Raw genomic sequence first — 8,743 nt, forward strand, 5'->3', positions numbered from 1 at the left:
GTGCCTCTGGGCTTATGAGGTCCTGGTTGGGCTATTGATTGTCTGAGCTATCTGGTTACGTTATTGTTGGTTGTTATTGAATGGTTTACGGTAGATTGGTTATGGATTGGTGCCCGAGGTTATCGGTGCATTTGTGATCCCTTGTCACCTTGTTATGTTAAGTTTATTATTGTTAGAGTATATTCTGATTATTCCCATTTCGGCTAGAGACCCTCATTATTCTATTGTTAGATCCCTTACTATGTATGACCCCGGTGAAGTTAGGTAGCTCCCTCAGAGTAGTACCTTCATATATGGTTATCAGTATAGCGCATATATACATCCCCAAAAATCTGATGAAATTAGTATAAAACTTCTAATACAACAGGAGTACAAAGTGGAATAAAGAGTAAATAGATTCAAAGTTGTCTCTAAAATATAAAAATAGAGATCTGTCTAACAATAAGGGGGAGATTAGGAACAACTCCAAACGTTAGGATCTCACTCCAAATCTCCAATCCATGGTTATTCTGCATGACACGCACATTAATGGTAAGAATTTTTACCTTGATTAGGCTGCAAAAGTCTAGTATAAGTACTAAACATGAGGTACTCAGTAGGCATCAACTAATTGAGATCTAAAGAACAAAAAACTATTTAGGCAACGAAATCTAATAATGCTAATGAAAAAGGGTAAACTATCAAATACTACCAGTAATTAGGGACGAAATGCGTTTCCATAAGTAGCTAGTCTATAAATGATGGTATAGTGAAGAAAGAGATATACAATATATATATATATATATATATATATATATATATGTATATATATGTATATATGTATATATACGTATATATGTGTTTGTATATATATTCTTCTTTGCCAAATTCTTCACTATACCTTTGCCAAATTCTTCTGGAGCATGACAGGTGGAAAAAAAGGAAATCATTGGGTGGCCTGAGAAGATTTATGTTTTCTACAGGATAAAGGTGGCTCTAAATTTAGATCCCTACATGATGTATCTAAGGCTCTATTTTCCAAACTATGGTGAAATTTTAGGATTTCAACTTTATATCTATAAAGTTCCTTCATGGGGAACAAGTTTTCACAACCCAATTTCTTAGGTCATGATGGCGCCTACTATAACCCACCTGTAGGCAAGCCAAACCATAGTTCAGAACGACTAGTAACGGACTGCCAAATAGATTAAGCAAGGAATGCAAAATAAATATAACAAAAGTTAAAATAAATGAATAAATCCCAAAACCTAATGGTATCAGTACAAAAGATTCTAATATAATAAGAGTATAAAAATGAAATATCAAAGAATTACACTGATACAACTTATCTCTGAATACAATATAGAGACTAGTTTAATGCATAAGAGAGATATAAGTAATACTCTAAATGTCAGGAGCTCACTCTAGGTCTGCTCCGCACAACGCACACATCAACGGCAATAACCTGTATTATGATCAGGCTGCAGAAGTATAGTATGAGTACCAAATGAATGGTACTCAGTAGGCAACTGTCAACTAAGCACCAAAGATAAAGCAGATATATACAATATATACACAGAATGGAAACTATACTCAAGAGTCCAGAAATTATTCAGCAAGCCAATGAGATACTAAGGAACTACTATCCTATTCATGTCCAAGAGTCTAACATAATGAGGCTAAGAAAGTATCAAGGATGAATTGTCCTATTCCATCTATACTCGTGAATCTCAATACTATACCGTATATCCCAGGTCAATATATGAATAAAGGGCAAAAGAAGGATATAATAATATACAAGGCCAAGGAATGAATATACAATATGAGCAATATGAGCGAATGAAGGAGGGGACATACGGTAGCACCATAGCTACATATAGCTACACATATATATACATATAGTGTCAACTCAAGTCATAACCTAAATCATCATGTCTTCATGTTAAGACCTCATTATAATCCTATCAGTATTTAATGTTATCATACGCCGGGTTTCTAATCCACATGGCTAGACATGAAATAATCATGCATAATAATACAATCGTAAGGTAGAAGAGGCCAAAAACATACCTCAAGTCTCGATACTGAATCAATGACCAATCTGTCATAAACTAGCCATAATAGCGATCATAACAATGATAATAACAACACCAATAACAGCGTGAGTAACCGACTATTTCGGACAACCAAATATCTAACCGAGCCTATGCATACTGCCACCGCCCCAGGCTCGAAAGGCTCAATCAGCATACAACAACACAAGTCATAGTCATCACCCATATTTATGCAACAGTCCCGTACCGGCTGATAAACATAGGAGCATATTGGTGATAGATGATGCGCATGCAAGTATGAATGCAATAGAATCCACAATATCATAATATCATCATCATAATCATCCTCCAGTCGTGTCGGATATCAATACATCATCACAATATCCTCCGACCTTATTGGGTATCAATATATCATCACAATGTCCTCCAGCCTTGTCGAGTATCAATACATCATCACAGTATCCCCCAACCTTGTCGGGTATCCATCTCATCATCACAATATCCTACGGCCTTGTCGGGTATCAATAAGCACATCATCAGAATCATCAATGTATATATATATATATATATATATAATAGGTGCACGGGCTTAAGTTGGGGTGAAAAGGGTGTAAATTTATAAGTTAATTGCCCGAAGTGAACTTCGGGACTAAATCATTATAAAAGTGTAGAAAGGGATCAGAATTTCTCATGATCGGAGTAATTAATAGTGTCAAATCATGGATCGAAATTTGTATCGGTCAATTTTTAAGAACATCATTATTAACCTCTTATATATATATAAATTATCCATTTATTCAGACAGTTATTATTGGAAAGAGATCTGTTTTTAAGATGAATAATGGGTCTTTAACTCTTATTTAGGAAAAAAAGTCATAGGATCGTATTTTAACTAGAATTACATCATTTACAGATATAATGACCATGAATGTACCGGATCTATACATGCCATCACCAGTATCCATATCAATGAAGTCGTAAATGACATACCGCATCTTCCTCCATCCATACCCCCCCTCTCTCTCACACACACACATATATATATTCATGAACTACAATTGTATCCTTTACCAGGATAAATACTTCCCGGATATCCAACTCATATCTTAACACTGTCTTTTTCCCAATAATGTATTCGGATAATCAAAACATTAATATCACGGCCTTAGGCCCACATACATATCTGAAACTCATAGCAGTAATCATATTCATAAGCCATCTCATATTCATAAGTCATAGCCTAAATACGAGGCATAAACTATCTATGGGCCACAAAGCATATTTGTAAACTTCTCGCATCTGGGAGGAATATTATAAGGCATCTCACATCTAGGTGATATAACATATCACTAGGCCATAAATCATAACGATAAGGCACATTGCATCTATAAGGCATCTCACATATATGGATCACATATCATGACTATGAGGAATATCATCTTAATACGACAATTGTCATATCTAAGAGGAAATCACATCTCTAAAGGTCATTTATCATATCTATGAGGAAATACATCTCTAAAGGCCTAATACCGCATTTAAGAAGAAATAACGTCTCTAGAGGTCCAATATCATGTCTTAGAGGAAATATCATCTTTATAGGCCAATTATCATATCTAAGAGGAAGGAATACCACAGCCATAAGCCATTAATCATCATCCGGGAGAAAATAAATCACAAATTTTCAAAGCCACGAAGTAAGCTTATTCTAAGGGCTTAATAGTCTCAACTATGTCTATCATCAGCAACTAAGTCCACAAGGGCTAACACAAATCTTGGTCAAAGTGGGTCGGATGATACCACTTTTACTCTTCAATTTCTATAATTAGGCAACTTATACCCCAAATTAGGCTAAGGTATCTATTTATACTTCTAGATGTCAAGCAAGTCATAACCAATCCTACGATAAGAACTTCATCGAGAAAAATAGTCATTTAAGCCAACTTTAGCCAAATTACGATTTCAAGATCACTACACAAGTCAGACTAAGGTTAATCACACTAACCATGATTCCAACACTTGAACCACATCCCAAACCTAGCATCATAACATTTCCATACAACAAACTAGTTCAATCTAGGGAGAAGGCAATAGGATTCAAAAAGGTAATAAGCATTTCACCTTACTGGTCCAAAACCCTCATCTAATCCCCAAACCTCAATAACCAAAACTAAGCCATTCTATTTATAATCAATCCTAACATTCACATGCATATGGAATATATAACACACATCCTCTTCAAAGTAGAGTAGGTAGAAGCCTACCTCAAAGCCAAACTGCAAAATCATACATCATACACCAACGTTCATCTCCACTTCACAATGCCAACATGCCATCACACTATCAAAATCATAATCTACTCATCAATACAAGAATAATAATGTCCATATTGCACTATTGTGCTTCAGGTCCAAAAACAACACCAAAAACCTCTAAGTGGATCCCACTTATGAAAAATGCATTTTCAAGGTCTACCTAATGCTCATATATAATCAAAGAATCATAACCCACACGAAATGGGTGAAAACAAAGCTAATTTGGGGCTAAAATCAAGCCCTAAAAAATTTGGGGTTTGGGGTCAAAACTAAGAAATTCATCAATAAAGTGATGAAATAACCTTAATTTGGATGATAATCACGATAATATATGTTAATCCAGCTCCCAAGGCACCCACAAGACTCAATTTTGAGTTATCACACCCTCTTAGGGTTTCTAGGTCCCAAAAATGAGTCAAAATGACCAAAACACAGACTAAGGTGCCCTTTTATACCCATACCAGTACAGAGAAGTCGCAATCTCCATCTAGGGGTCACTTTCGCGATTTTGCAATCACAATAGGCCTCATCGCGATCGCCATACACTAGCACCAACACCTCGAACTCATTCGAACTCCGATTTTCTCAAACAAACTATGTAACACTACTAAATTCAACATTTCAGACACATTGGTGAAGTTGAATTTTCCACCCAAGGTCGTGTAGAACAATTGTGGAACCCATACCCATACTTTATGATTTTTCAACTTTTTGACCAATTGGTCGAAATGAGCTCGGGTGCATTGGGACCCAAAACAAGGATTTACCTAGCCTAAAATCGATATTCAAGATCCGTTGTCGCAGTCAAAATTGGCATCCAAGATTTTCTTACTAAAGTTTTTGCCTGGTAGCCGTTTAAAACCAATAAAGACTTCTAAATAGGAAATTGATTCAAAAAATTAAATAAACTGTCCGAGAATCGAACGGCCAATCCCAATAAGTCATAAATGACTTGAAGCAGCTATGGAGAAGCCCTAACAGTGAAGATAAGTGAAAATATAAAAAATAACTAGAAGGGACTGCACAAGTATTGCAAGAAATCGCACCCTATGATAACTAAGGAGATGGTGCATCTCATGTATGGAGGAAATGATGAGTGTAAAAGAAGAGGTTGAGCATGATATTTGGTGGCAACTAAAGTTTGGAAATTCTATTTTCTTTTTTGACAATTGGACCAAACAAGGTGCTTTGTATTTTCTTGAGGAGAATATTATAGAAGAAGGGGAGATAGAGATGACTTGGTTCATAAAAAATAGAGAGTGGGATAAACAGATATTACTAGAAAGTATTTTTAAGGAGATGAAAAAGCATATCATTAAGAATATAAGTCTTAATTTGGTGGGGATGTCAATGATAATCCTCGGTGGATGGTTGATACTAGTGGACTTTTCTCAATCAAATCGGCATATAGAATCATGAGAAGTAAGAGGGACGAGCAGGACCCGTTAATAAATATCTAGATCTAAGAATTGCCTCTTAAGATTAACTTCTTTCATTAACGGATAGGGAAAAGAAGAATTGATACTGAAGTCAATATTAGAAGGATGAGGATCAATTTAGCATCCATATGTTATTAGTGTGAAAACTAAGAGCAGAAAACAATGCCTCGCCTTTTTCTAACAGCTCCCGTAGCCCAAAAGCTATAAAAATATTTTGCTTCATGTGCAGGAATTGGATTTGTTGATGCTTCTTTACAACAGTTGATTACAAGGTGATGGAACGCCTCAGCTCTATCAAAGCTGAAATTTATATTCAAGCCTGTTCCACCAATCTTGGTGTGGAGTTGTGGAAAAAAAGAAACTCAAGAAGGCATAATAAAGAGTATAGTTATCATAAGCTTCTCCATCATAGTCAGATAACTATATACCAACTTGTCAAGATCAAATTTCCATGGATAGAAGTGCCAAAGCTTTGGTAAGAAGGTGAGAGTTTTTCAAAGCTATAAGCCTAAAATTCTTTAAAAAAGACATTCTTCAACACTGGATAGGTTAAGTGCAATACTGATGGTGCTAGTAGAGGAAATCTTGGAAATGGATCCTATCGTTTTTGCATTAGAGACAACCATGAAAATTTGACCTATGTAAAGACAAACACCCTAGGAATCATCACTAAAATGGAAGTAGAGACCACTGTCATGGGCATTAAGACAGTTCAAACTTCTTAACCTTCATCATATTATTTTGAAAACTGATTCACTAGTCTAAGAAATACGATAATGAGGGAATGAAAGATACCCTGGCAAATTACAGATATGTTTGAGGAAGTGCAATAATTAAGAATGGATATGCAAGTAATCATCAATCATATCTTTATAGAAGCAAATCGGTTACCTGGCAGTTTGGCAAACACAACATTAGAGTATGGAAATTTCTTACAAGGATATACTTTCCAGCAACTACCAGTTGAAGGCAACAAAATCTTAAACATAGATAAAGCACAAATGTCAACATTGAGGATCAGATCCAGAAAAATAAAATAATCCAGAATGCACAGAACTAAGGACCACACATCAAGGTCTCACAATCATGATATGTATAGAATAAGTTTTTTCCATCACAAAGGCTTCACAACTGTGAGTAATACTAAGCTACCTAGATTAAGCTTATGTCATCTTATGAAAAGAGTCGAAACAAAAATTGAGGCTTTCAGAGTCAAATGGGAAGGATCTACACTATCACTGAAAAGGAGCACCAAAAGAAGAAAATCTGGGGCATCGCAATTATCCCATCTACTACTTTAGCTGCAAATAAGATCGTGGAGTAAGATTAGGAAGCAGAAAGAGGAGAAAAATAAGCCCAGTCACTTATAAGAAATTCCATCCTCAAATAACGACACTAAGAACCTCTATCTAATCCACCATGGGTTCTACTTTCTCCACCGGAAAACATATATATATATAATCATTTGAGGAAGGTAAGGAGCACAATTCTCAAATGGAGAAATCAAAGAGAAAATGAACACAAACCTTTGCGAACTAAAAATATCAGTTTCACCTCAGAAAAAATTAATGACCCAGAGAACAGGCGGACGGATCCACAAATTGAAGATAGCTCTTAGCAACGACATTTGGAAAAGAAGAGGAAGAGAGCTCAAATTAGGAAATCCTGTCGTTTCCTTAGATTTTTATTTGGATTTGGTATTGATTATGAACCAGGTCATTGTATTTTTTATCTATAAATAACATAAATACCAACCCTAACGGCACTCTCTTCCATTTTTTTTAATTACTTTACTTTCTTCCTATTAATATATAACATAGCCATATACATAACATTTTGTGTATATATTAAAATTTTTGTAATATATTTAGGAAGTTGAAATTTTTTTGTAATATTAGAAACATAAATTATATATTTGTGTAATTTTTAGTTTTTTTCTTTCTATGTTTGCTTTGGGCTCATTTGGGCCATTTCTATACAGATTTTTTTCTTTTAAAAAAGTAAAAATTACCTATAAAGACATGTTTACTAATATTTATCAAAAATTTCAATTATTTTCTAAATTATAGAAAATCACAACTTTTAGCTTTTGATGATACATATAACTTATGTTAGATACATCCTACAGATACATGTAATAATTAAACTAATTAGCATATTTTAAGGGATGTAACGGCTATACTAGCATTAATATACTAATTAACCTAACTAATTATGATAAAAACTCAATATTATGGCAACTCACGTATATTTTTAATCCCATACTTATATTTTTGATCTCTTACCATTTTAATATCTTTTGTAATAAATGTCCATTCTATTTATATTCCATCTTCATCAACTCACGTATTTGTATTCTTTAAATCTAGATTTTCCCTTTTATGTAATATTTTTATGTTTCAAGAACAACTTATACTAAATGCATAATGGGAAAACATAATTGATTTAATTTTGATTTTTTTGAATAGCAAATATTATGAATCAATTATTTTTAGCAAAACAATACTCCTTCTATTTCATAATTAGTGAATTGTTGAAACATTTTTCAATGTTTAAAGTAATTTAATTATTCAATCTTTAAGAGTAGTATTGGAATTTTCTTTCATTTTACTCTACATTTGGATGAGTTCAATAAACTTAATTGCTCCTATTTATTCATTATTTTGAATTATTTTCTTGAAAATAGTTATCATGATCAATATTTTGAATTTTCAAAAATAGTTTGACAATAATTAAAGAGGATAAAAATGAAAAGTAATATTGAATTTGTCTCAATTTTATTTGTAAAAAATAGGTGTGCATCACCTCAATAATTTTCTTATGATAGAATAAAGGGAGTAACAATTAAAGAAGACCGAAGTAGTGTAAGGTAAAAAAAAAGTCTAAACATTTTCTCTCAATCCTTTTATGCTAAATATATCAGTTTATTTGGGAAACCTAATTGAATAAATTTTTT

General features: G+C 33.7%; 1 long non-coding RNA gene across 2 annotated transcripts; it reads right to left on the reverse strand.

Annotated features, from left to right (window-relative positions):
- Positions 1–317: 317 nt before the first annotated feature.
- On the reverse strand, positions 318–7,488 carry LOC124886735. Of its 2 annotated transcripts, none has more exons than XR_007044088.1 (2): positions 1,403–7,488; positions 318–509 (listed from the first exon to the last, which is right to left on the reverse strand). It is a non-coding gene; the product is annotated as an uncharacterized LOC124886735 (long non-coding RNA). The 2 variants fall into 2 exon arrangements; XR_007044087.1 differs by having other exon boundaries at positions 1,383–7,488.
- Between the last annotated feature and the right edge of the window lie 1,255 nt (positions 7,489–8,743).

This window comes from Capsicum annuum, chromosome 8 (assembly GCF_002878395.1).
Source record: "Capsicum annuum cultivar UCD-10X-F1 chromosome 8, UCD10Xv1.1, whole genome shotgun sequence".
NCBI classification, from domain to species: domain Eukaryota; kingdom Viridiplantae; phylum Streptophyta; class Magnoliopsida; order Solanales; family Solanaceae; genus Capsicum; species Capsicum annuum.